This window comes from Neopsephotus bourkii, unplaced genomic scaffold, assembly GCF_033783945.1.
Source record: "Neopsephotus bourkii isolate Nb327-2 ecotype Australia unplaced genomic scaffold, CSIRO-AGI_Nbou_v1 NB_110, whole genome shotgun sequence".
In the NCBI taxonomy this organism is placed as follows: domain Eukaryota; kingdom Metazoa; phylum Chordata; class Aves; order Psittaciformes; family Psittacidae; genus Neopsephotus; species Neopsephotus bourkii.
In genome coordinates this window covers 133466-160968 of record NW_026900627.1, presented here as the reverse complement: position 1 = coordinate 160968, position 27503 = coordinate 133466, and the positions used below count along the sequence as shown (strand labels likewise).

Genomic DNA, 27503 nt, shown 5'->3' with positions numbered 1-27503 from the left:
TCAAATTACTGTGAGTTTTGGAAAGTGAATCAGGCTTTGTTCCCTTAGTCTAACCTATACAGATGTAGAAGCGCAGTGTTCAGTTCATTTTTTGCGAGCTCCCTTGAAGTGCTGGGATTTGTGCAGAGGCAGCTGAAAGGGGCTGGACTGGAGACAGGTGAACTTCAAAAATATAGTGAAGCAAACAATTCTGCCTCTGCTTTTCTCTTAGTATAAAGGGTTTTCTTTCTCAAATCCTGTAGTTTTTGTCTCTTGAAATGTTCTGAACTCTCCTCTCTAAGCTCAGTTTTGACTACAAAACTCATTTTCCCTTAGCATATTTTTTCCTCTTTTTTTTTTTTCCCCTTTCTCAGGGTCCTCATAGGATTCTTAACTGTAACCTCTCTTGCTGTCCCTGCTGTCTTGTGATTGCTGACTGTGCTTCTGGTGCTTACTCTTTAATTTCTACAAATCTATCTTGCACCACCCAGGAGAACCTTTGAATGGCTGGAGCTGAAACCCAGTTGAACTGTTTACCTTTGGGTGGACAGAAATAGGCCACAGCTGGTGGTACTTGTTCAAGAAACAGTTTTTAATTGCAAAAAAAACCCACTCCAAACCACCCTAAAACTGGGCACGCTAATTTGCATGGACAAGACACACAGCAGCATAATTTTCTGTATCCTACTGCTCCAATATTATTTATATTTTGGTTTAAAAAGTGCTTAAATTTAATACTCTGCATCTAAGAAGTTTTTTCATTACTTTTCTTCATCTACTGCTAAATTCTGTAGTAAATCTTATGATGGACAACCTGCTTCAGAGAAATATAGGTAAAGCCATATTGTGAAAGAAGGAAAGGACTTCTGAGCTAGATTTTTGTAACTTGAACGAGTATCATATGACAGTATTTGCAATAAAACTTTGAGGTGCTTTGCTTTTTTTTTCTTATTTGAAGTAGAAAAGTGGTATTTTTTTATTTTTGTTTGGAGAAGTTGGCTTCTTTAGAACACTGAAGTAGCTACTACTTTTAGTATTCAGTATGCACATCTCTGTATTACTAAGAGAGAGTGAAGGAACGTACAAAATTTAGCATCTGGCACCGTATGCCAATTACAGACAACTCATTCTGCAAATAATTAATTTATTTTAAGTAAAAAATGAAGATACAGTAATTCTTTCACCTGTTTAAATCCACAGTGTATTATTTTCCTTTGCCAGAATGGGTTTTCTTTATCAATAACTATTTTGGGAAGACGGACCTTTTACTTTATTTGCTTATGGAAGAGGCCAAACAGTACATATCAACCTGTTCTTTCATTCAGACTACAGTTGTAATTTGATAGGGAGGTTTGTAATGGACTAAATGAGCTGTCTGAACTTTGCACTTCCCAAAGAAGATACAGCAAGCTTTTCCTTAGTTTTTAGAGGTAAGAAAATACTGAAAAATTGAGACCTGCATCTACTTTGTTGCACAAGAAGTAAATTTAACTTAGGAGATCTGTGCACAGACATGTACACACAATTGCTACATTTTTACTCTTATTTTTATCACAGTATCACAGTATCACATTATGTTAGAGATTGGAAGGGACCTCAAAAGATCATCTAATCCAACCCCCCTGCCGGAGCAGGAACACCTAGATAAGGTTACACAGGAACGTGTCCAGGTGGGCTTTGGATGTCTCCAAAGGAGATTCCACAACCTCCCTGGGCAGCCTGTTCCAGTGTTCCGTCACCCTCACTGAGAAGAAGTTTCTTCTCAGGTTTAAGTGGAACCTCTTGTGTTCCAATTTATACCCATTTCCCCTTGTCCTTTCATTGTTTGCCACTGAGAAGAGCCTGGCTCCATCCTCGTGACACTCCCCCTTTATATATTTATATACACTAATAAGGTCACCCCTCAATCTCCTCTTCTCCAAACTATAGAGACCCAGCTCCCTCAGCCTCTCCTCATAAGGGAGATGCTCCACTCCCTTAATCATCTTAGTTGCCCTGCGCTGGACTCTCTCCAGCAGGTCCCTGTCCTTCTTAAACTGAGGGGCCCAGAACTGGGCACAATATTCCAGATGAGGTCTCACAAGGGCTGAGTAGAGGGGAAGGAAGACCTCTCTCGACCTACTAACCACCCCCCTTCTAATACACCCCAGGATGCCATTTGCCTTCTTGGCCACAAGGGCACAGTGTCGGCTCATGGTCATCCTGTCGTCCACTAGGACCCCCAGGTCCCTCTCCCCTACACTGCTCTCTTAACAGCTCAGCCCCTGCTGCAGGAGGGCCTCTACCAGAGGGCACCGAGAGCAGCCCTGCCCACTGTGCACCTTCCCCTCAGGAGACCAGTGCAGACGCTCTCTACACTCCGAGCTCTGCACTGCAGCCTCCTCTCCCATCGGCTCTGTCTGGTGCCTACGCTGGCCACCGCCGGGGCAGCCACAGCACTTTAGCCTATAGAAAATAATGAAGTTAGAGTTGGTGAGAGCAGGGACCAGGAACTGGCATTGCGTGTCTGGTGCTGACAGTTATCTGGAGAGCAAATCTGTTCCCGGATAAGCAGGGACCAGGAACTGGCAATTGCGTGTCTGGTGCTCAAAGTTCATCTGGAGAGCAAATCTCTTCCCGGATAAGCTGCCATCCAGAAGTGAGCCCTGGGTTGTACTGATTACTGTAGGTAGACCACAGTTATTTTCATGTCTAGGAACAGCTGATATTTGGCCTTTTTTTCTGGGTTGTGAACACATTGCCGGTGCAAGTATCTGATAATGCCAAGCCAGACACCTTAGTGAGGATATTTAAGATTTGCTAGCACTTAAAAATGCACACAGAAACAACTATCATTTACATGTGATTATTAGTTATTATATTTGTTTCTAAAAATATTTTATCTTGGGTTAGTGGTGAAACCTCTCATCATTGTCCATTTAAGAATGGATCTAATGGTGTTTTAAGTGTCAGTCTCACCTGCAGTAAGACTTATGGAGAAGGAAAAATTGCTGCTAAAACCAAACATCATCTGCGTTTGCCTATAATTTTTCAAACATACTTTCAATATGGTGTGAAAATACACCTTTATAGAATTATTTTGTATAGTAAAGGAGTGTTTGAGATAACAGTCACGATTGTGTGTCTTCAAGGAGCTCATCTTCTAAAAATTTGCAGCTTTTCTGATGGCTGTTCAGCCGGTCCTATTGATAACTTCAGTGCTTTTGTGACATATACCGTGCTTCAAAAGCATTCATCCATGACATTATGAGAGTACTTGGGGTAAATAGTCATGTTTAAAATTAACTGCAGTTTTCTTTTTCAAGTGATGTAGTGTCAGAAAAATAAAGAAGTCTTCACCAAAATTAAAAAAATCAGTTTTATTTGGTATTTATCCATTATAGGGTTTTGACTGGCATTGCTCCAGTTCTAAAAAGTGAGCAAAACTGTACTTTTTTTTTTTTTCCTGAAAGTAAGCAGTTAAATACTAACTGAAACATGGTACAATCTCTTTTGCTTTTGTGGAGATGGAATAAACAAAATGGTTTTTGAAGGCGGAGTCATAAATGTGGCTGTAATGTCTAATAATGCAAAGTCTCTTTTAAAAATTAAGACAAATTCCAGCACCTGGTTTTGATGCTATTGGACGTCCTCTTTTGCTAATGTTAATGTGGGGGTGAAAAACGCATAGAAGGTGGTTAATTAAGATTTAAGGCCTGAAGCCATAGGCTTGCATTCTTGCAGACAGTTGCTTCTTTAGATCAAGTCTTTGAGAAGCCCCTGAAGAGCCACCTTCAGTTGGTATCAGTAACCTACCTTTGACTTACAAGCACTTTTATGCTATTATAAAAGGCAGTGAGAAAACCATGTTTACCGCGGGCTCTAGCCTTGGAACACTGTATGCAGTTTGTTGTTGCTAACCTAAATAAGAGTGTTGATTTTTAGGTGCTATGGAGTGTGTGTGCCTGCACGGTTCAATTTGATAGTAGTCAGTCATTTCTAGTTCTTTGATACCGATATCACCAAAATTGCAGTTCAGATAGAGACATCAAAATAAAAGCTATGCTCTGCTCTACAACCACTTATGGACAACTGCTATGGTTTTCTGTGTCTGTAATATATTGATGGTTGTGGTAGCGTGATGGGTACTATTTAAAGCTTACCCTATAAAACCAGCACCAAAGAAAGATACTGCAGAAATCCACTTCTTTTGTCACATTATCAGCAGTCAAGCTGTTGTGGTAAGGCAGTGGGACAAAATGTCTTGTTCTTTCATGGTGAATCACAGCAAGAAAAATGCAGGAACAGCTCCCTCTCAATTTCTTTCAGTACTCTGAAAATATGTCTGTTATTTTAAAACACTTAACTTTGAGATGTTGAGGATGATCCATGAGGCTGGTAAGGTTCTTAATTTATGAAACCAGTTTGGCTGTTACATCATCATCTTCAGCTTAATGGATTGAAATTCCAGATGATTTTCCCACGCATTCTGCTCTTTGGTGCTCATTTTCTGTTACTGATTTATTGTAATTCAGCGAGAGAAGGTGGCTGGAATAGAAGAAAAATAGCAAGAATTATTAATGTCCGGGTGATAAGGATATGTTTAAAATACTTAGGACAAGAAATTAGAGGGTTTTTTGGCTATCATCTTATTTTTAGAACCTCTGGGAGGCGGAGTGAGGGAGTTACCTCTAATGGGTGCAGCTGCCTACATGTGTTTTAGATTCCATCTGTGGAGTAACTGAATTTCTGCATGGCTTACCAGACAAACTGCAGCCAAAGGATTTGCTCTAAAGAAATCCATGCTCATACTTTCTGAGTTTTTTGTCTCAATACCTGACAGTCATAGCCACTGTTACACTAGCAAGTGCTGGTTTTGGGTCAAAAGATGTTAGTGTATTTTACTGTCTTTCACGTAGCAGATCCAACTATAGGATAATTAACATCCGCATTTCAGGAAGAGTTCAGTGAGCCTGGACTTGTAAAGCATGGGCACACAAATAAAGCTGCTCCTGGGTTTGAAGTGGAAGTGATGGTAATAACACATTAAGCTTAAGCGATGTGGGTAGATGGGCAAGCAAGGTAAAACTGGGTATAATTCACCCTTCCTTGTATAAAATGGTGCGAGTTGTGATCTCCGTTATTGTATGTCCTGTTGCGCCTCAGGCAGTTCTTATTGTGAATTGTGGTCTGTGTTTACAGGTGAAGTTTCATAGGACTCTTGTTGCTGAATCCTGTCAAGTTGATGTCATTTCAGTTAGTGTTTATTATCTTCCTGTGGCACGACTGCAGCCACCCTCTCTTGGGAGCATTGTAGCTCTTCACACCTTTGTGCCATCGCTGCACCTCTTCTATTAAGATCAGATGTTTGTCCGCAAAATAAATACTTACGTCTTCCTCATTGTGGGGTTTCCTGTGTTTTCAGTAGGGCCTTATTTGAACTTTTTGTGACTGAATTAGTAATTCTAACTTAATGGCTTTTCCTATGCATTTTAAACCAGGTTATCAGAATAGGAGCTTTTGGGTGGGATTTTGTGTCTCTGTTATTTCTACCTCCCTCAAATCAAGAGACAAAATAGTTCATGTAGCCCAAAACAGATCATCAGGGAATTATTGCCAGCCTCTCTTCTAGTTTTTGCCTTCCTATTAAACATTGTGTTGCTGTACAGCCCGTTCCTAAATGGGGGAATAGCTCAGGTCCCGACCAACCTTACAAGCCTTCCTGTCTCTCATGCAACATGGTCTTTTCCTTATTTCTGTCAACAGCAACTCCTGAAACTATTCCACTGTCTTAGCTGTGTAAAAACATTTTTATGATGTGCTATCCAAGTCTGTCGCTTGATTTGTGTTACTTATTTCAGCAGTCTTGTTCACAGCATTGAGATTTGGTATTCTCAGAGTCTCCACAGAAGCAGTATGAGCTGTTAATGTTATACTAGTATTGCCTGGATACAGTCCATATTGCCCTGAAATTTTAGTGTCTCAAGGGATTACTTTTGCTTCGCTACAGCGTCTTCTGCATTTATTGCCTTTCCAGAAACTCACGGTGCTGCCTTGTACAAGTCTCAGCTTCAGAAACTGCAGAGAGAAACCTGGGTTTGTGCTATTCAGTCAGTTGTCCTGTAGTTTCTGCTTCTGTCTGTCAGAGCTTGAGGATTATGGCTGTCATTCTGCCTATTCACTTGTGAAGCTTTTTGGGGTTTCTTAGATGCAGGCTGAAGCCAGGGAGTTTGAGCAGGCCATGATGCAAAAGAGTTCTGCTGGTGCAGAGGACAGGTGTTGGGGCCACACCAGGACAGCTACGCAGGTGTGTGCCTTGCAGTGCTGTCCCCAGCCTGAAATCTCAACACAACATAAACCAGCCTGTAGAAAAGAAGGTCAGAACAGGAGCTGTGGGAGCAGAGAGGAATAAAACCACAGATTCGCATCTTCTTTCAAACAACAGTTTATTCTGCCAGCGCATCTCTCGATTGCAGATGACATAGATGAATTGGCTGATCAGAGGTTGGATTAGCACTCCGTGGTTTACTGTTGCCGTGTCATTTCCGTTAGCCTGGGTTAAAGTAGTGGAGTTACATGTATTGCAAGTACAGGTACATGTAGAAGCTGTAAAATCAGCTATTTCTGTAGCTGCTGTTAAGCTTCTGGATTTTTACCAGGATATTTGGTGTGGAAAGTCCCAGAAATGCTTTATTTTTGTGGGCTGAAAGTTTTGTGTTGGGCTGTAATACACAATCTGTAATACTTTCTTAAGTAATTTATTATATTTTCAGTACCATCTGAATTGCCTGTCCAGCCGTATCTCCTTCATAGCTTTAGGAATACTTTGATAGTTTGGCTGCATTTCTATTGTTAGTAACCCTGTAACCTCACTTTCCTTGTATTTTCCATCTGAAATTCCTATGTATTTTGTTCCTTGTATTCTGAAAGTCATCTTCCTGAGCAAAGTTGAAAGTCTGAATAGTTGGCTGCTTTCTCCACTTCCTGGGTGTCTCTGCCTTTTGTTTGTGACTTTTTTTCAGATCCTCCATGTGAAAGGAGATTCTTAAAGCTGCAGTCCCAGTGGATAAAGATGAGACCACAACAGTTAATGTAATCTATAGGCCTGAACCCTGCAAGTATTTCCTTGCATACAGTTTCTTCAGATCAGATAGGAGCAGGTGTGTGGAAGTGCCCTCTGCACCGCATGCCTGTGAAGCATTTGTATTATCTTGAAAGAGGCATGCCGGCATTTGAGCGCTAGAGCTTAGACCTGCTAATGACTTCCTAATTCAATAAATTGTGGATCGCTAGATGCTGAGTAAGAGGAAGAATGTGTATTTTGTAATTCACTACAAGACTACAAGGAAAACGGAACCCGTAGTAACAGGAGCAGTAAGATGCTGAATATGGTTTTTGTCTGTTGACAGCAGATGAAACACAGTAGGGCTAATCCCTGGCGTCCACTATGTCCACTTGCTTTTGTGTCAAATGAGATGATTCATCTGCTCAAATAAACACAGGAGTGTCCTGCATGCAGAAGAGTGAGTGGTGGTAGAGGACAGGAGTAGTAACAAGTTCAAGTAAATACAAAACCACTTACATTCATTCAAACATTTAAAATTAATTAGCACACACTTAAACAGGTTTTGGATGGGCCTATTTTGGTTTTAGAGTTTGTTACAGACTTTCAGGACAGATTGTAAGTTCAGTGCTGTTACCCAGAGACTAAAAAACGTTTTATCAAAACAAAGATAACCCTGAAAATATTTCTTTTTTCTGGAGGTGAGCCTCCTATTGCCAGCTAACCCAGGGAGTGTGAGGTGTCCTTGACTTCTGTCTTATTTGGTCTGTTGAATGACTTTCTGTCCTAGCTATGCATTCAGAACGGAAAAAATACAAATACAGAGTGAACAGTTTAAAAAAGGGACCAAGGAAATATGCCAAAATCCTGGTACTTGGTGGGACAGCAACTTGTATGTGGTTAGCACATGATGCTGAACAGTGCAAGTGCCTCTCAAGTTATGCCTTATTATCCAAATAAAGTGCTATATTCCTTTATTCAGCAGTTCCCGTTACAATTGTGCCATATGTTCTCAGCAAACAGCAGATGCATGGTCTAACGATTAGCAACAGAACATTCCCATTTGAGGCTTTGGGATACCACTAAAATAATCCATGGTTAGTGTTCAGTTCACGAAGCAGTTTTAGTTGTAGGTGCTCTTTGTCCCCGCTGTTTGCTTGTGCAGATTTGTGTTTCAGAAGTGTTTGCCACTTAAAGGTTTTGGAGCTCATGCAGGCCCACTGCTTGCTCTGAGCTACCGAAGATGTAGGTAAAGGATTCAAATAACTGAACTTAACATAGAACCAGAAGTCTTGCTATATAATGAACTTGTACAATAACGACCTGTACTCGAGCAATAACTCACTTTTGGAAACAGGTGGCAGAAAGGTGTTGATACGGTAAAACAATTGCTTAAAATAGTTGCGTACGTATTTTTCTTCAAAGCCACTGTGTTGTATTGCCAAAATCTGTCCAGAAGTCCTGAGAAATATGCTACTAGGCATTGTAAATACTGTATGTCTTTTGTTGCCATTACAGAGGGAATATTCACTGTGGCATGTTTTTGCTAACTAATTTTGCATGACAAGATGGGTACGTCACAGCAAGAAATGACGGTCCTGTAAAGGGTGATCTCTGCATCTTCTAGTTATTTCCTCCAAAGGACTTCTTGCTTGTATACCTATATAACCAAACATCCGTTGATTGACATGGTAATGCATACTTCATTGGAAGTGTGCTGGCTTCATTAAATATATCCCAAATCTTTAAAGGATGGAATTTCAGACCGCATTCTGACCAGTTTATTTCTGGCCAATGACCAAGGGGGGTCTCAAGCCCTAACGCTACTCTTGTTGGGTTTGCCTCCTGTGTCTCCACATTCTCTTATTCACTGGGTTCTGTGACAGGTACACCTGCTCTGACAAAAGCCCATGAAAGCTTCCCCCCAGAGATGAGAGCTTGGGAAAACTTCCTACGCATGCAGATCTTGTGCAGCCTATGTGGTGGTGGTGGTCAGGAGGGACAGGGTCAAGGAAGTCTGGGTCCTGAGCCAGTGAGGGGCCGCCTGACCATATTTGACCAGGGTATAAACAGAGCACCAATGGAGGGCCCTTTTGAATTGGTTCTCTTCAGAGCTGTGGGCCTGCATCTGTGGACTCTTCTCTTGGGTCAGGATGGCAGCCAATGTGACTGCTGGAGGTTGAAAGGCCTCCCTTTAAGCGGTGAGTGATTTCACACTTTGGATCCTTTGCCATAAGCTTAAAGATTCAGCCATGTAGTGCAGAATCCGTGTGACACCCTGAATCTGTAGTCGACGCTAGTGAAGCTTTTAGTTGAGCAATACATTTCAGTTAGCCTCGACCTGCTGTGTGAAGACAGGCTGAGAAAGTTGGGGCTGTTGAGGCTGGAGAAGAGAAGGCTGCGTGGAGACCTCATAGCAGCCTTCTAGTATCTGAAGGGGGACTATAGGGATGCTGGGGATGGACTCTTCATTAGGGACTGTAGTGATAAGACAAGGGGTAATGGGTTAAAACTGAAACAGGGGAAGTTTAGATTGGATATAAGGAAGAAATTCTTTCCTGTTAGGGTGGTGAGACACTGGAATGGGTTGCCCAGAGAAGCTGTGGATGCTCCATACCTGGCAGTGTTCAAGGCCAGGTTGGACAGAGCTTTGGGTGACATGGTTTAGTGTGAGGTGTCCCTGCCCATGGCAGAGGGGTTGGAACTAGATGATCTTAAGGTTCTTTACAGCCCTAACTATTCTATTATACTGTTGGTTCTGTGACAGACTCCTGTGCCCCTGTGTTTGAGTCAGGCAGTCTTCCATTCTAGACATGGAAGGTCACAGCTGTTACAGTGATGGGTTCCCAAATCCCTGCTTGGATTTGTAGTAAAACTAAAATTGGAAGAAGTTGGTCAAAGACATGATTACAATATGTGTAACCTTGGCTGAGGAGGAGAATGTGTGATCTTTTGTGAATGAAGAGGGGTAGAGTGATAGGAACAAAGGAGGTGTTTTGTCCGTGGAACTAGTAAGATGTAAAATTCTATGTTGTTCTGTGCAGTTGGTGTTGCACCATTACTCTAAGAGATGAATCTAGGACAGAAACAGAGACCTGACCTTAGGGATCTGAGAGAATATTTATTTAATATTGTAGCAAGGTGAGAGCAGCCTTACTTGATCCTGTGGGGCTAGGTACAGAAATGTTATTCATGGGCAGTGAAGGTTATTTCCTCCAAAGGACTTCACCATTACTCTAAGAGGTGACTCTGGAACAGAAACAGAGACCTGACCTTAGAGATCTGAGAGAATATTTATTTAATATTGTAGCAAGGTGAAGAAAATCTAATGTAACATGAAAAAGGAGGGAGTGTGGCATTTCAATTTGTCTAACTCAAGATGTGAGAGCAGCCTCACTTGATCCTGTGGGGCTAGTTACAGAAATGTTATTCATGGGCAGTGTAGGAGGCATCTGGTTTTGTGACTGTGCTTTAAATGCTGCTGCTGCTGCAGTCCTTTTTTCTTGCTGCTTTGGAGAAACCTGAAGAATTCACGAGTGTGATTTCTCTTTGGTTGGAAGGCAGTTTGAAACATTCTTGTGCAGAATAACTTGCCTCTGTCTTTGAACGTGCATTTGTTACTACGTTTAGCTTGGAGTTGATTTCGCGTAAAATGCTAATTGTTGGGGATGTCCTAGTCTGCAAGGACAGCATTTCTTGCTCTGCATGTCCTACCATGCTCTGTCCTTGCCCCCCAGCCTTCAGGGATCTGTGGCTGTCTCGTCAGAGAAATGCATCTCCTCCTCTTCCAAATCCTAGCACGTTTCCTTCTTCCTTTACCTCTGCAGAATGTCCTCCTGCATGTAGCAGTTGTGCAGGTGCCTCAGGTACTTGTTCATCAAGTCAGGATTTTCCGTCAGCCGACAGATCAACTTGAAGCTCTTGCAGGAGCTGTCGTCCTGGCAGCATGTCCCTGGAGGAGCTGAGGGTGTCTGGCCCACCTCCTGCAAATGAGAGGGCAGGGAGAAGGGTCAAAAGGGCAGGAGCCTCACTGTGTTGAGACCTCTCTGGCTGGGCTTGGTCTCTCCTGGAGAAAGTAAAGCTTGGTTGGGCTTTCCTGGGCAGCAGGATGTGCAAAAAAGCCCTCCTCAGGCAGGCTCTGCCTTCTTCCTGTCATGGGTCAGCCTGTCCTCATTTCCTCCTCTGCATCCAAGACCCATCTCAGCGTCCTGTGGTTAGTCAGGGGGCTGTGGAAGAGGCAGGGACATATTGCACTCGCCCAGGCTTTCTTCTCCACATGTTCTGTTGGTCCTTACCCTCCCTGCACACTGGCCCAAGATTTCGGTGGCTCCTGGCTCCCAGCCATCTGGCAGCGTCCCATCTAGCTGACCCCACCACTCACCTCTCTCTGGTGTCTCTTGGCTTTCCTGCAGAGGCACCATATAAGGAAAACCCCGCTGAGCAGCAAGCACAGGCATGAGCAGGTGAAAAAGGTCACCTCCAGGGACCCCAGGCCTCCAGTCAGTGGGGTAGAGGAGGGCTGAAGGGGCTCCTCAGGGCAGGGGCGGTAGGAACACTGGTTCCCTGTGCCAGTGCCCTGGTCCTCACGAGGCATATCCCCCATGATGGTGGCCCAGGCAGGGTGACTGTCAAGGCCGACGCTGCCAGGGAAGAGGCTGGCCATGCATAGAGCAAGGACAAGGGACCGCTGCAGGCTGAGCATCGTGCTGCTCCCTGGTGAACTGCAGTCTCTGCGCCAGCAGTCTCTCGCTGTCACCCCAACGGGAGCTCAGGCAATTATGAGCAGTGCTGGGGTGATGGTGTCAGCAGCTGCCCCCTGACATTGTTGCTGTCAACAAATGCCCTGTGATGTCATAAGGCCTTTACCTGGAACCCAGTAGCCTGGGAAGGTCAAGGCAAAGATGGAGGGTACAAGCATTCGGGTATCTCAGCTTGCTGCTTTGCCTCTGCCCTTGGGGAGTGGGCCTGAGTTCCAGGGTTTTTGTGCTGTGCTCCTCAGTGCTTAGCGATGAGTAGCTGTGGTAGGGCAGGAACGTTGCCTGGGTACTTGCATGCAGGTGACTGCCTATTAGGTACTTTCATCTTGTTCTCTGAAGATGAATAATCATAGAACCATAGGATATTTTAGGTTAGAAGGGACCTTTAAGATCATCTGCTTCTGATGCAGGGACACCTCCTTTTAGACCAGGATCCACAAAGCCCTGTCCAACCTGGGCTTGAACATTTCCAGGGATGGGGAAGCCACAGCTTCTATGGGCAACCTGTGCCAGTGTTTCTGGTTTGTTAGTTTTTTTTTGTTTGGTTGGTTGGTTTTTTGTTGTTTTTTTTTTTTTTTTGTTTTGTTTTTCGTTTTTCCTCGCAACAGCTAATCTGACTTTCCCCTCTGTCAGTTTAAAGCCATTCCCCCTTGTCCTGTCGTTGCATGCCCTTGTGAAAAGTCCCTCTCCAGTTGTTTTGTAGTCTCCCTTTAGGCACTGGAAGGCTGCTCTAAGGTCTCTGCATAGCCTTCTCTTCTCCAGGGTGAACAAGCAGAACTCTCCCAACCTGTCTTCATATAGAAGTGTTCCAGCCCTCGGACTGTCTTTATAGCCCTCCTCTGGACTTACTTGAGCAGGGCCACATTGCTCTTGTGTTGGAGGCCCCATTGGTGAATGCAGTGCTACAGGTGGGGTCTTAGGAGAGCAGTGTAGAAGGAGACAGTCTCCTCCCTTGGCCTGCTAGTTGCGCTTCTTCTGATGCAGCGCAGCATAGAGTTGGCTTTCTGGGCTGCAAGTACACATTCCCGGATCATGTTGGGCTTCTTGTCAGCCAATGCCCTCAAGCTGTTCTTCGCAGGGCTGATCTGAACCCAGTCTCTGCCCGGCCTGTAGCTGTGCTTGGGATTGCCCTGAGCCAGGTGCAGGAACTTACACTTGGCCTTGTTGAGCTTCATGAAGTTGACACTGGCCCACGTCTCCATCTCATCAAGGTCCCACTGGATGGCATCCCTTCCCTCTAGTTTGTCAACTGCAGCCCGCAGCTTGGTGTTGTCAGCAAACTTGCTGAGAGCTCCTTCAGCAATAGTACTGTCCATGTCATCGACAAAGGTGTTAAACAGCACCGTTCGCAATACTGGCCCCTGAGGAATGCCACTTGTTCCTGGTCTCTACTTGGACATTGAGCCATTGACCACAACTCTTGAGTGTGACTATCCAGCCAGTTTCTTATCCACTGACTGGTCCATTTGTCAAATCCATGCCTCTCCAGTTTAGACATAACAGTGTCATGTGGGAGAGTGTCAAATGCCTTGCCCAGGTCCAGGTAGTCATATAGATATTAGTCGCTCTTCCCTTATCCACCAGCACCCTCGCCCTATCATAGAAGGCCACCAAAATATCAAAGAATGATAAAACAAGGTTATAGAACAAAGAATAATTAAAGAACACATTCAATTTGTGGTAAATCATGAAAATAGAAGGAGAGCTGAAAATATGGAGAGATTCAATGTTGAGCAAGTATGCTCATTTTGGGTATTAACAAGAGTTCTTATTTACAGAAGGTGGTAATAACAGTAGCTTTAATGTCCCCATTCTGGCTTTTAACTCAGTAGTTTGTGTGGTTTGAGAAGTTCATTGCGTAAGAAACAAAAAGATCAAGGTGTACAGAAAAACTGGAATATATGGAGATTAGTTGATCTTTTTGTATTCAAATGGAAATGCTTGTTGGTTTGGGAAAACAGTCGCATGTGCTATGGTGTAGGAGGACATTTTTCAGCAGCCTTGTGAAGCAGTTTTAACCAGAAGATGTTTTCCTTCCTACTGTGTAGTTTGAATTGTGTCACTGTCTTATTTTCATTTTTATGTTGCTAATTAAGGGACTTTACCAGAGCTGCATGTCTCAAAATCAGTTTGGGGGCACTTTTGTGGGTTACTTGGAATTAACACTAGCATATAGGGTCTCCTTCTTTATGGAGTTATTCTAGCAGACTTTGTGCAGCTGACAGCTTTTAGATGTCTTTCCATACTTCTTTGTAGCTCTGGGAATTGGGCAGACTTGCAGTGTCACGGGATGGTTTGGTTTGGAAAGGACTTTAAAGATCATCTAGTTTCAACCTCCCTGCCATGGGCAGGGATACCTTCCACTAGACCATGTTTCTCAAAGTCCCATCCAGTCTGGCCTTGAATACTTCCAAATATGGGACATTCACAGTTTCTTTGGGTAACCAGTTCCAGTGTCTCGCTACCCTCACTCATCATAAAAAAAAATTCTTGCTTGTGTCCAATTTAAACCTAACTTTTTTTAGTTTAAAGCTGTTGTTGCTTGTCCTGTCACTAAAGGGCCTGGTGAAAAGTCTCTGTCTTATAAGCCACTTCTAAGTATTGAAAGGCCACAGTAGGGTCTCCTCGGAGTCTTCTGTTTTCCAGGCTGACCAAGAGCCTTCTCTTTTCCAGGCTCTCTGAGCTTTTCCTCATAGGTGAGGGGATCCAGCCTTTGGATCATTTTTGTGGTCCTCCTCTGTCCAGTGTTGTACCCACCAGTACCTGAGTCCATGTCTGCAGGGCTGCCCTTAATCCATTTATCCCCCATTGTGTGTTGGTACTGAGGGTTGTTCTGACCCAGCTGTAGGACCTTGCACTTAGCCTTGTTGAACTCCATTGTGAGTACTTACATAGTAAATGAGGTCATGCAGCTTAATTTACTGAATTTTCTTTTCTTTTTACTAATCTCCCCACCTCCAACTTTCTTCAGACTTACCAATAATGGTAAAAGTAGCCAACATATGCTTCTGTAAAAGGAGCAATGTGCAAAACTACTTATCTCAAAAGAGCATAACTAATGGAGAAGGATCTACTTCTGAATTAGTTTTTTATCTGAAATTATTACACATTTATGTGCAAACTGTTTACTTATTAAGAGGTAATTGGGAAAAACCCAGGCTCTTTTTTTTTGACACCTCTTTTATGCATTCAAAATTCTGTTTAAAAAACTTGGGAAAGCATGGAGACGTGTTATTTAGCTGTCTTGTAATCTAAGTTTTATGTTCAAATGCAGATGTGTGAAATCTGCTTTTGTGTCTCTGATTTTTGGAACTGAGAACAGTATGGTATCTTGGTTTTGCATTTCTTAGATCTTCTTAATTGCAGCTGCATAGCAATTAGAGTTGTTCATAAATTTAAGAAAATAATATGTTCATTTGTTCTTGCTGTGTAAAATGTACTGAGAATTGATTTCAGCTTTTACAATAACCCAAAAAGGCATTCAGAATGAGGCAATTTGGTTTACAGTTAGCACATAGCTAATTTTACCCTTCAAAGTTTTACTGTTCTGTCTTTTATAATGAAATGGTAAGACACAGGATGCCCAAATCATCTACTGAAGGGGGGCTAAATTATATCCTTGTGCCCTGATCCAGCAAAGCACTCAGCACTGTGCTTATGTCCCATTGAAGTCAATGGGACCACTCGTGTTTTGAAAGTTAAGTATGCGATTTTAAGTGTTTTACTGAATAGCCATGAGATTATTCTCAAAGTGAAATGTGCTTAAGTGCTCGGCAGAATTGAATTAGTTAGCATCTATGAGTTAGAACAAGAAAAACTGAAACTTTTAGCACGCTTGTTTAGAAGGTCCTGTTTGTGAGTTCTCGTTGACTTTTACCAGCTCTGAGACAATGTCATTAAGCAGTGTGTCAGTAAACTCTTCCATGTAAAGAGTTTAAAAAAAATGACAATCATAGAATAGTTAGGGTTGGAAGGGACCTTAAGATCATCTAGTTCCAACCCCCCTGCCATGGGCAGGAACACCTCACACTAAAACATGTCACCCAAGGCTCTGTTCAACACCGCCAGGAATGGAACATTAACAACTTCCCTGGGCAGCCCGTTCCAGTGCCTCACCACCCTTAAAGTAAGGAACTTCTTCCTTATATCCAATCTAAACTTCCGTTTGTTTAAGTTTGAACCCATTACCCCTTGTCCTATCACTACAGTCTCTAATGAAGAGTCCATCCCCAGCATCCTTATAAGCCCCCTTCAGATACTGGAAGGCTTCTATGAGGTCTCCACGCAGCCTTCTCTTCTCCAGGCTGAACAGCCCCAACTTTCACAGCCTGTCTTCATATGGGAGGTGCTCCAGTCCCCTGATCATCCTCGTGGCCCTCCTCTGGACTTGTTCCAACAGTTCCGTTTCCTTTTTATGTTGAGGACACCAGAACTGCACAATACTCCAAGTGAGGTCTCACAAGAGCAGAGTAAAGGGGCAGGATCACCTCCTTCGACCTGCTGGTCATGCTCCTTTTGATGCAACCCAGGATACGGTTGGCTTTCTGGGCTGCAAGTGCACACTGAAGCCAGCTCATGTTCATTTTCTCATCGACCAGCACCCCTGAGTCCTTCTCCACAGGGCTGCTCTGAATCTCTTCTCTGCCCAACCTGTAGCTTTCGGTGGGATTGCTCTGACCCAGGTGTAGGACCTTGCACTTGTCATGGTTAAACTTCATGAGGTTGGCATCAGCCCACCTCACAAGTGTGTCAAGGTCCCTCTGGATGGCATTCCTTCCCTCCAGCATATCAATCGAACCACACAGCTTGGTGTCATTGGCAAACTGGCTGAGGGTGCACTCAATCCCACTGTCCATGTCAGTGATGAAGATGTTAAACAAGACCAGTCCCAACACTGACCCCTGAGGGACACCACTTGTTACTGGTCTCCAGCTGGACATTGAGCCATTGACCACAACTTTTTGGGTGTGGCCATCCAGCCAGTTCTTTATCCACCAAGTGGTCCATCCATCAAATTGATGTCTCTCTAACTTAGAGACAAGGATGTCCTGTGGGACAGTGTAGAACACTTTGCAGAAGTCCAGGTAGATGACATCAACTGCTCTACCCCTGTCCATCAGTTCTGTAGCCCCATCACAGAAGGGCACCAAATTGGTCAGGTAGGATTTCCCCTAGTGAAGCCGTGCTAGCTGTCACCAACTGCCTTGGTCATCAGGATGACTTTAGGACTCTTCCTCATATGAGCATAGTTTTATCACCAAATACGTATTTTTCCATCTTTGCCTCTTTTTTAATTTTCCCTTTGTAAAAGGATTTTGCATTTTTTTAGCTGCTTTTTCCTTAACAGTCTGTTCTAGACATTTATCTTCCTCTCTAGGTTGAGTGGAGACTTTATTTTCTTCTTTGAGTTTCTGAACATTTTTGTGTTTCAGTAGGCATCTCTCTTGTTAGGATGCTGCCTTACAAGTTCTCTATATTTCTGTGCCTTGAGATAAGTCTCCAAACTGCCCACTCGGAATTGACATGGGAGATTTTTTCTGTCATTGTTTCTCTGTTGCTGTTAGCATCCTTGCTCACCTTTTTCTGTGTCTTTTTTATTTGCTGAACATTTTGATATGTTGGAAATTGTTGGAGGGAAAATGTGGGTTACATGTAGTAAAGAAAGCAATTTTATCTTCCTACCAAACTTGTAGGCATAGCACAGACATCTCTGCTCTCTGTTGTCCCACCCAGGAGGCAGAGTACAAATGAATTGTACCCTGCAAAGAAGTTAGGTTTTTGATTTGAATTCCAGCACCAACTTAAAAAAACTAGCTTTTATAAAAATGCCTTCACGGGTGTCCCTGATCTTTCAGAAACTTAGTTTTGAGAGTTATATTTGATGATAAAGGGGAGCAAATGATACCAACTTAGACGTAACGATGGAGTCTGTTTAAAGGCCATACAAAGCTGTACAGCTTTTTTAGTTAACAATATCAAGGTACATGAGGGACATCCGGGAATGTACAGTAAAAGTGGTACCTGATAGGATTAACTGTCACCTGCTCTGACCAGTTCTGGGGATAATTGTTATAAACTGCTGAAAATGGTGGTGGAAGGAGGTTCAAGTTAACAGGTAATTGCCTCAGTTGTGAGAGGAAATATGGTAAGGCAACAAACTTTAGAACAAAAGGCAGGTGTAAAAGATTATCAATTGAGTATGTCAACTGCAGGAACTGTTTTCACCCATTTTGGGCCTATGTACAAAAAAACCCCACCACAACCACCCCCCCAAACAACCCAACCACCCCCACACACACCCACACCCCCCACCAACCCCCACCCCAAGTACACGTTCTTGTTGCTCAAGAAAGCTGAATGAAACAAGCCTAGTAATTTGTTCATAGCAGCACTGTACAGCTCTCCTTTTCTGAAAACACACTCCCTTAATGCAGTCACTATTCCTCCTTGCCTGTTGTTATTCCCAAAGGGTTGCTTTTCACCATTTCCTGCCTCCTTCACCTTTTCTTGCTACAGTATGTTTTCTATTGAAGAGGTGCCTGGAAGAAGTATTTGTTTGGGAATCAGTTTTAGTGTTTGATTCTTAGGAAATAACATGAAATCTAAGGATCTGAATCCGAAGTGTGAAGTTAAAATATCTAGTAGGTTATAATGTTCCTGGTATAAATGCATCATAATTCTCTGATAATGCAGTAATACTTTTCTTCAACCTTCTATCTAGTTGTCTCAAGCTGCTTTTAAAGGACAAAACTAAATGCCTGACTATGATCCATGTGTTAAGTGAGAGGGATAGGTTCTCATGGGTCACTTTGTCACAGAACAGATCATTTGCTAAGTAGAGGTAATACAGCTGATGGCTTCAGAGAGCCTTACTCTTCCACCTAACATCTGGATAGTTATTTAGTACTTAGGGTGAATGGAAACTGTGATAACAGTTCTATGGTACAAGTACCAGATAAAAAAAAAAAACCCAAGAAACATCTTTTGTAAACATTTCTGTGTTGGTCTTTGGCTTGAATGCTAACATTAACTAACATTAAGGGAATTCTGTGTTATTCTGTGCCTGCAAGCTGCTGATTTCCATTAGGCATTTATTTTTCCAAGGACTCCTGTGAACTTCTATGCTGTTTTTCTTTTGTCTGGTTAGGCAGTTCTGAGTTTGCAGGCTGGTTTATTCTTCCCCTTTCTGTGCTTTCCTTGTGTGCTTGGGCTTCAGTTTTATGCTTAGACCTTCTTCACCTTCTGTTTTCAAATCAAAATGCATGTCTTTACTATGTATGTGTAAACTTGGTGTATGTGTTTCTGGGCATTGCTGCTATGGCACTCGATTGTCCTAGAGTATGCTGTACTTACTGCCACAGAAATATGAGCCACCGTGTTTCAATGTTTAACAACTTACAATCAGAATATATGAGCATATATTCAGTTGTCATGAGTTTTCTTCTCTGCTACTGTTTTTATTAGCAAGATGACAGATTGCAATGAGTCTTATTAATCTAGAAATAATTGTAATTTCAATATAGTGAAAGGGGAATTGCCTGAGTCTTTGCTAAGATTCATAGTATTTCTAAATGTAGTATGGTTGATTCCTAAAAAATTATTCTTATAAGTGACATCCAGTAGAGTACATTAGCAAAAAAAGAAACTAAAGCAATTAGTTTGTAATTAAAATAATAAAATTACACAATACTGGTGATGGTAATTATGAACGTATTTAACATTCGGCCCACAAGGCATGCGTCTTATGTGTGCTAAAGCCTGCAGGGAACAGGAATCATGTGGTTCTCTTTCATTAGCTTTGTAAGCTGTGAGTACCTTACCTAGCACAGTCAGTCTGAGGATTATTGGCTCATTTTGCACCACCAGACTTGTTCTGGGGCATGAGTTGAGAATTGTTCTCTTCTGTTGCGCTTATAGGAATTTGGAAAAGGGCATTCTTGCTCCTGTTTCTGTTAATGATTATTATTTTTTTTTTGTGGTAAAATAGTCAACAGCTGCTACAGTGATGTACTACAATTACCTTATTATTAAAGTCCGATCTGTAAATTAGTCTGCCCAATATTAGGCAGAGCTTCCACAGTTTGTTTTCATGAATACTATTAGCCACACTGATTAATTATATCTTATTTTTAAAATCCTTTCACTGGACCCCCTGGAATACTTATTAATTGCTCCATTCTTTTCATTGTGAGGATGTAAGGTACACCATTGGTTCCTCTATCTCAGTACTGTTTTCAACAGCAGCTCTAAGCAGACACTTAGGGAAATGTAGGAATGGAGCACACATGTAAGGATCTTCAGAACAGCATGATTAATTTGTTGGGGTTCTATGTGTCTGTGATTTTTTGTTATAATCAATTAAGGGTTTTTGTATTTGGTCAGCATAAAAATAAAAATATGCAAAAAAAATCCTGCTTCCATTCACTTAAATTGGGATCTGTGTACTAGGAGTGATGAGATCATACATATCTAAGTGTTGTTTTTGCAAGAGTTAAAGAATTAGAGATGGGGTGACTGAGGCTTGTAGGGATGAAAGGCTGCATAGTTTAAGTCAGCATGATCCAGTTCAGTGAAGCCCAGTGAATTTACAACAGATGAGGATTCGGTCCATTTTAATGCAGTTAATGTCGCACATTCAGCTGGTGATAGAGGTAATAAATGACCTCAGCCCTTGTCACTGTAGTTGCCATATATGCAGCAGAAGCAGGCAGCACTTGAGGCTGAAAAGCAGCCAGGCTGGAAGATGTGCACGAAGCTTTAGCATAAAACCTAAAAATTGCTGATGACACTGAAGTTGTGATTCTGGAAGGTAAGAGGAATAGGCATGGGAGAGCACAGAAAAAAGACTTGCAGTTTTTCTGGGACCGTGTAGCACTGAGACAGTTATGAGATGGTTGCTTGAAGTGAGCAAGAGGTATGCATTTGTAAAACATATCAAAAGCCAGATTTTAGAAGGAGCACATTAAAGCAGAACTTGAATTCACTGCTGACTGCACCACAAACCAACTGGATCATGCTCTAGAGAAGCTTACGATGTCTTATGAGCCAGCAGAATATTTTAAGGGGTGGTTTGTTGGGTTTTTTGTTGTTGTTGTTGTTGTTTTTTTGTTTGTTTGGTTTGGTTTGGGTTGGGTTGGGTTTTTTGTTGTTGTGCGCGGGAGCTGATAGAGATGCTTTGGATGCCTGTGCGAGTTGTAGCCAATATTGGTGTTTTGCTTCATGCTACTGGGTACAGAGTTAAAGTGTGTTATTCTCTGTATTTTCCTCATGAGAATACCAGCTGGTTTGCACATTGCTGGTCTGTTCCACTTGAATTCCGAAGCAAACGACTGGCAAGGAGACTCTCCCTCTCCTATGGTCCTGGGCTGAGGCTGCTGTTCTCCTGCATGAAGGAATAAACAAGATCCTTTATTCTTTCTAGGTTGCTTTTCCTTTTCAGTTAAAATAAAATACAGCTGAAAGTCAAGTCGCTGTCTAAAAATGAACACATCCCCAGTTACTAAATTAGTAATTACTATTTAGTTACTATTAAAAATTACTACTTAGTGTGAAGTACAACCATAATTATTTTCCTGAAAGACTTAATTGAATGAGATTTTCTAGTGTCTAAGCATCATAAAATGACCACCATGTGCATCATGAGTGAGGGTGAGGGGAGAGAAAAATGTGAGGGAAGGAGAATGCCATTTTATCCTTTTGACTGCTACCTAGTCACCAGGCTGCTATCTCTGTCCATCAAAGAGGTCTTAACATCAGTCAATGTCTTTTTGTCCTGTTACAGTATAATTTCCACGTGCACCCAGGTACCTGTGTAAGTCACACTTCTCTTGTTAAAAGTGAATAATTTTTTGCTTACATCACCCAGCATTTGGGAAGAGTAATCATCAGAATCAGTGCTGTGACATTTGATGCACAAAGCAAGCATATAGTCTTCGATGCTTCTGTTTCCAGGTTATTATTTATACTTGTAACTGTTTCTAATTAACCTGTAAGTATTGTCTATATCAGATATTGGAAGAAATGCACTGCACACTTCTCCAGAATTCAGATAAGTGGTAGAAGTGAAAGAGATGGCTTCTTCTCTGTTAAAAAAAACAACAAAACATGCTAAAACATGAATGTGACTAACTGCTTCATTGTGGTATGGTCCTTGCCCTGTTTCTGACCTTTTTGTGTCTGATGGTTGAATACATGAAAGTTAGTTGTTTATCTTCTTCACACAGTCATCTTTTTTGGCAGTAGATGATCCAAGCTCTTACTGAAGAATAATTGCCTTGCATGTGTATGTAAAGGCTACTAGCAAGGTTGTTTCACTTCTGTCTTGCTATTTTCTATATTATACTGAAGTGCTTTGAGATAGTCTTTGGTGTGATACAGAGGCACTGGAAGTAGGACATGATTTAAATGTAGGTGGGAAAGAACTGTGTCCTTGAGATTTCTAGAAATCATTTTTCCTGGTTCTGTTTTAGTAAAACCACAGTTTACCTAACAAAATGGTATGAATTTCCATACCCATTGAAAATAAATGAAAGAATGAATTGTGTGTGACCTGTATCATGCTAACGTTTGCCTTTTGCTAGTTTAAAGTCAAAAGAAAATATATAGATAACTGATTTCCAGTTTTCTTTGAATGCTTGTTGCACTTCTGATTTCATCCCAGCATTAGGGATAGCAGTTCACAGAATCATAGAATAGTTTACTTTAGAAGGGTCCTTCAAAGGTAATCTAGTTCAACTCCCATGCAAGGAGCAGGGACATCTTGAACTAGATCAGGTTACTCAGAACCACATCTAGCCTGATCTTGAATATTTCCAGGGATGGTGCATCCACCGCCTCTCTGAGCAACCTGTGCCAGTGTTTTACCACCCTCACTGTAAAAAATTGCTTCCTCACATCCAGCATGTATCTCCTTTTACTTTCAAACCATTACCTGTTGTCCTGTTGCAACAGGCCCTGCTGAAGCTTCTCTCCCCATCTTTCTTATGGGCCCCTTTTAAGAACTGAAAGGCCACAATAAGGTCTCTCTGGAGTCTTGTCTTCTCCAGTCTGAACAACCCCAACTATCTCAGCCTTTTCTCACAGGAGAGGTGCCGACTTCGGCTGGTGCGAGACCAGTCAAAATGAGAGATGGGGTTTGAGGTGTGTGTGGCATCAAATTTCTTTATTGCAGATTTGTCTGCCTGCTTTCTCTCTTGTTTCCTGAAAGCGTGGGGGCATTTGTAAATAAAGATAGGCCAGGGCTGCAGGATGCAGAGAACTGAATTCATGTCTTGCCTTAGGATACCTCAGTGCTTGGATTGTGTTCTTTTTCCCCAGATATATAAAAGCTATTTCTAGATATATGAAAGCTGCTTTGCCCAATCAGTTTTCAGTATAGAGAGAAAAAGTCTGCAGAGTTATACTTACCTTCATGTGTAGACACACATAGTTTTTTAAAGGCCTAGCTCTATATGCTGGGCAGTCTTCTTTTGTTTGTAAAAACTATACAGAAAAAATAAACTCTAAGTGCAGACATGGTAGTAGCTTATGAAATTTTGCACTGAGAAGACAGTTATGGCTGCTGTTCCACAAAATATATTCTTGAGCTGTGTACCATGCTGTGAGGTTTACATGCAGAAGGAAAGAAAAAAGGAAAAGTGTTACTCACAAAAGCAAATGGGGCTGTTATGTATTTCACTCATTTCATTTACAAAACAAAATTGCTTCAGTGTCGGTAATTCCACATTTTATCTTCTGCCTTCTACTGTACAGGCATTTGGCTTAGCTTGTATTTTCAGTAAGGGCCTATTAATCCAATCACATTATTGTTGATAACATTTAAAGCCCTAAGAACTTATATGCAGGTGTTTGTTTTAGATGTGAAACAATATCTTAATGTTTTTTTAAGGCTTATGTTCTTCTTGTGTATAGGATTGCTCATAAAACCAGGTCACAAATGTCCTAGAGAGACAAATAATATTGGAATAGAATTGAAACAGTATTGAAGCAAGTAATGCTTAAATGCTGAAGACAATATAGTGCTGGAATCTGACTGATGGAAGTTTTATGATCTGTGTGGGAGCCACAGGCTATGATGTTACTGGTTGGGCTAAAGGACCAGGCCTTCCAAGTGCATCAGCTGCATTAGGACTTCTGTCAACTCAACAAAAATTTAAAGTATTTATTTTCACCTGTGTTTTTGTGGTGGCTGTATAGTGGGGTAAATTTCACTTCTCTAAAGTCTGGAGCCAGCTCGCCTGTAAAGACTGCGTGTCTCATATGGTCCTTGCTGCCTGTCATGTGGTAGTACTCACCTGAGTGATGGAGTATGTTTGCAGTTGAAGATTCACATGTTAATTCTGTGTGTTTTGCTTCGTTATGTGGTTCTTGATTCAAATCATTAGAGAAAACATGTAATCTTCTTTAAACTATGAGTGCAGCCTAAAAATCATACAGCTGTGAAGGAGAGATGTTAAGAAACAGGTGAGTATTGATGTTTTGCTTCTATTTAAGATTGGGGCCTTTCATCTCTCAGTTTAAACTTAGATAGCTAATTCAGTTTTGTTCTTTGTGTGGAAGATATTGTTTGATATTTCTAGGAGGTGCATCTTTAAGGAGAGCATCTTCAGGAAAGCTTTGTTCAGAAAGTGTTAAGAGATAGTAGCAGGCTGGTTATTTATAAAAGGAGTGTTTGTGCTGGCCTGTGCATTACAGTTCTCTGTTTAATGAATATATATTAGCTTTGGATGTGTACTCGTAATTATGATAATGGAAAAAGTCACAAATAAGTTGGAGTCCTAAATTTTGCCTGAAAGGCAGTGAGAAATTAACAGGCGCTGACTTGCTTTTTCACACTTCCAGTCAATGAAAAAGAGATCCACGGCTCCATCTGCTGGCGTTCACACCCACCGGCAAGAGTTGCGCTTCACTGAATGCACTGCACTCCGGCACACTTGTGTGAGTAACTGCTTGGCAGAAATTGAAATAAGAAATGCTGGGGTTTGCTTTTTTAGCTGGTGGAGTAGATTTCTCTGGAGGCGTTGGTGTACTGTTTTGACAATTTTAGCTGTTTTAATATTTGTAGTTTGTTTTTTTTTTTTTCCTTTTCTGCTGTTGCATTCACTGGAAGTTGTTTCTTTCGACAAGTTACAGTAATATATAAAATACAGAGCTGCTTATATAATTCTTGCCCCGTAAATATATGTTTTTTTTATACTCGTACAACTGCTGTAGGTAAGATAAAGAACTAATATTGTGTAGTTGGATGTTTCTTCCAAAGATGATCGCTGTAGGGAAAAAATAAGCTCCAAGAATAAAAAAACTTGGCCTTTTTGTTTTCTCTGGAGATTAAGTACATGACTTTAAGTTATTTTTGAGAATAATTTGCATTTTTCAACATCTTGGTGCAGGCCAATGTGAAAGAAAACTATTGTTATTTGATTAATTTTAGAAATTGCTTATAAGAGGAAAAATGTCTTGTTCACATTTTGCCTGTTTCTCATTTGCAGTGGTTTCAGCACAGGAGCTCAGGAAACTGAAGTAGGGAAGATGCTGAAATAGTCCACCATTACTTTGGCTGCAATTAAATGTTTTCAAAACAGTTTACTTATTTTCCTTTAATATATCAAACTTTGCCTTGTTGTGCATCAAAAATCCATTCCAGTAAAAGCAAAATTTGAATGTCTGTCTGTTGCAGCATGGAGTAAACCCTTCAGTTTCAGCAGTAACTGGATTTTAGAATTAAAAAGTATTGCAAAGTAATGGTTTGTATGTTTGACTAAGAATCAGACCTCTGTACAGCATACGGTGTAGGCTATTTTTTGGCTGTTCACATTATGTGATAATGATGTAAAATACATTTTGTCCTAAACAAGGGGCCTGATCTAACTGGAACTTTCATAGACTGACATTTTCCTTCATCCTTCTTTCTTATTTGACTACTTGTTACTATTCTAAAAACTCCAGTAATTTAAGACACACAGAACTTTCTATTAGGTCCTAGATTGATTGTGTAGAATTAGAATTGTTGTCCAGTTTAAGTGTGAAAGAGTTGTCTGGAATGGCATAATAGCATTGCAAAGGTGTCTTTCTCTGCTGTTTTCTTTTTCTTCTGTTGCAGCTTTTAAGAAGGATGCCAGCAGGGTTGAGGATGTTAGATAGCAGAAGATTAGTGGGTTTGTAACGCGTATGCAGCTGGAGTGAATTTCTCTTTGTGAGGGTTACTTCTATAAAGTGGAAAGCACATCTGATTACATTAAATGTGGATGCTGAAAGGAAACACCTCCTATTTTGCCCATTATAGTATATATATGGAAGTTCATAACACCTCTGCAATAAGCAAAAAAATCAATGAAAGATTTTACTTTTTTAATATCTGAGGGTCTTAAGTAATATTAATAATGTTAAAATAGTTTGAAATACATACAATTTTTTTCCTGTGTTGCAGGTAGAATTGTTGTTTCAACTCAGTGATAAACATTGGCAGTTATGCATTTCAAAATGTATATGCATGTGTGTATATGTCAAATAATATATACAAATAATCAAAATATTAATACAGCATTCAAAGTATTTGAACTGTATATGCACATAAGCATTCATATATGGATTTATGCGGGTATGTGTACATGTATGTATAGGTTTTAAGAAATATCCTCTGATAGTTATTGCAGACCTAGAATGAAAAGTATATTAGAATTACTTCATATTTTACAGGTGAGGATTTCTGCTGCTTAGTCAGTAAGAGAAATGTTGATAGTTTGTGCTCTTCCTTCAAGATGCAAGGGAAGAATGACTGAATAAAAACCATTTTGCTATCTGCAATTAAACTTAATGTATTAAAAATTATGACCACCTGGGAAGCTAAGACCATGTATATTCTTAGAAATATTGTTTGGAATAATCTCTTATTATTTAGACACAGCCTCCATATTTCTAGCAAAAGTTAATACTTGATTTTTGTCCAGTTTTCTGCTTCCTTCTGCTCTCAACTTGACGAATTTCACATGATTATAAACCAGGACGGTTTGTTCTCCAGTGAACTGAAAAGGTGTGGGCAGGAGAGTGAATGTGGAGAGCAAATGCTTTGCCTGAGCATAAGATGCCTATAGTGATTTGATTTATTTGAAAAATATTTTGCTCATCTGCCACAGTTGTAAAACTGTATTTGAAAGTCTTTTTTCAGCAGTTATGGTGTCTCCTTAAAATACAAGGAAGAGCCCCCAGAATCTCTAGGCTTGGGTTGTGTCTATGTGCATGTATATATGTCAGCATGCCTACAAGTAGACATTCACAACAGCAAAAAACCCACAAAAGGTTTGTACAGGGAGGGTGGAGAGGATTGCATGCATCTTTCTGAAGTCCATTTTGTAGACAGATGAGCAAGCTGGTATAACTGAAGCCCCTGTCTGAGTTCACAAGGTCTCAGCTTCTCTGTACTGTTGCCTGTGCTTTTGCTCTTAAGAATGATGTAAATGCAAACTACCTTATTTGTCAGTGAAATGGAACAACTGGTTGTGCATCAGTTTGGTGGATATAAAATTATTCTGATAACCTGTGTGTGTCTGTACCATCAGTTTGGTCCCAATCTTACTGAATTCAAATCTGGGTTTCAGTTGCAGAACCTGGGCATTGTCTAGGTTGGGGTTTAGCATGCCACCAGAGATCACCAATTACTTATGTCAGTGACTGTTCCGAAACTATTTCTTTCATCTTAAACTACAGAATTGCTTATTGATCCCTAGTGC

The 27503-nt window shown here is 41.2% G+C and overlaps 1 protein-coding gene across 3 annotated transcripts in view; it reads left to right on the top strand.

The window, feature by feature from the left end:
* The first annotated feature begins 24624 nt into the window (after nucleotides 1-24624).
* Nucleotides 24625-27503, top strand: part of CCSER1 (coiled-coil serine rich protein 1) — a 102894-nt gene continuing 100015 nt past the window's right edge. For all 3 annotated transcript variants that reach the window (XM_061364842.1, XM_061364850.1, XM_061364857.1), the window contains exon 1: nucleotides 24625-24714. The gene's annotated coding sequence lies outside the window, so the exon portion shown is untranslated. The remainder of the gene's footprint in view (nucleotides 24715-27503) is intronic.